This window comes from Kryptolebias marmoratus, linkage group LG12, assembly GCF_001649575.2.
Source record: "Kryptolebias marmoratus isolate JLee-2015 linkage group LG12, ASM164957v2, whole genome shotgun sequence".
In the NCBI taxonomy this organism is placed as follows: Eukaryota; Metazoa; Chordata; class Actinopteri; order Cyprinodontiformes; family Rivulidae; genus Kryptolebias; species Kryptolebias marmoratus.
In genome coordinates, this window is record NC_051441.1 from 563007 (window position 1) to 564704 (window position 1698).

Consider the following 1698-nt stretch of genomic DNA (forward strand, 5'->3'; position numbering starts at 1 on the left):
AGGGGCCCTGGCATCAGACCTGTAGGAGCCGAGGGGCCCTGGCATCAGACCTGTAGGAGCCGAGGGGCCCTGGCATCAGACCTGTAGGAGCCGAGGGGCCCTGGCATCAGACCCGTAGGAGCCGAAGCTGCAGAACTTTTATCAGATTCATGGTTGTTAACAGACCTGAACAGAACGTGGAGAAGAAGCTGGACGTTCCTCCTCTCTTTGGTCCGGTAACATTTCCTGATTCCCAGAAGGATCTGAAGACACGGAGCAGCTTTCCTCTTTGCCTCAGTCCACTGAAGTTTCTGTGAGCAGAACGACCCGTCCACAGGTGACGAGTCTGGACCCCGGGTTCAGACCCCGGGTCCAGACCTGGTTCTCATACAGCAATCCTCGAACATCTCCAGCTGTTCCAGCTGTTCCTCTTCTTGTCCTCCTCGTGTTACCCATCTGTTTTCTGATGAACTAATCCGACTCTTTGAGTTCCAGGAACTTTTCCAGCCTTTCTGTAAACTTGTTGCTTTCGGGTTTGGGTTTTTAAAAACTCAATCTGACTGAAACCTTCCTGTTAAACTTCAGTTTGTTTGCAGTTTCAGCCCCGGCAGAGTAAAGTTTTAAGACAAAGATGGCAGCAGACAGATCTGAGGTGACAGACGGATGTTTCAGGCTGAGGACCTGTCTCTGTCCCTCTGCAGTCAGCAGGTCAACGGGTGACGGGTTTCCTCTGAGGTCGACACGTCGATGGTTTCAGACGCAAGGTTCACCTGAAGCAGCGTCCAATCAGAAAGCTTTAAAGACCCGTGAGTCTTCTTTCTGTGTTCGGCTCGTTAAAAACAGACTTGAAGGCAGCTCCTCGTTCAAACAGCCGAACTTCACCACCGCGAGCCGAAGCTCCGCCCTTCTGATGTTCTCCGGCTCTAACTCTGAGGAGCACACAGACCTCCCGATGAACGCTGCCGTCTCTCAGCTGACAGTGAAGCACGGGGGCGGGAGTGTCGTGATGTGGGGCTGAAACATGATAGAAAGGTACTGGGTGTTTGTTTCAGCAGAACTTTGATTAAATTTGAAATATTTGTCTCATAAAACCCATAAATGTGTAATAAACACAAATATCAGTTTATTTTTACCCTCCGCCTCACAGACGTGACTGAAAACTGATTTCTGTCTCACTCACGTTTTTCAAATCTGGAGACGTCCACGCAGGCAGCTGGACGTCCCACCGTTCCACCTGGCCTTAAATGCAGCATGAGTTTCAGAGGGGCTCAAACGGTACGTGCACGCTGTCTGTGCACGTGATGCTGTGTTAGGCTGGAAGGAGAGGAAGCTGCCGTCTGTGAGGTTCCACTCATCGTCCTCCTGCTGGACCGCAGCGGGACACCGTGATAACACTTCCTGTCTCTGTCCTCCCGTCTCCAGCTGACTTGTTCGGGGATGTCGGGCAGTAAGGCGCTGGGCGGGGGGGCCGGCGGCGGCGGGGCGAGGCGCAGGCGGACCCGGTGCCGGCGCTGCCAGGCCTGCATGAGGACGGAGTGTGGAGAGTGTCACTTCTGTAAGGACATGAAGAAGTTTGGAGGGCCCGGCCGGATGAAGCAGTCCTGCCTGCTGAGGCAGTGCACGGCGGTGAGCTCCACGTGCACGCTCGCACACACACACACGCACACACACAGCAGGTGACTGACAGCGGGACGGGCGAGTCATGGTTTGGGTCCTCCT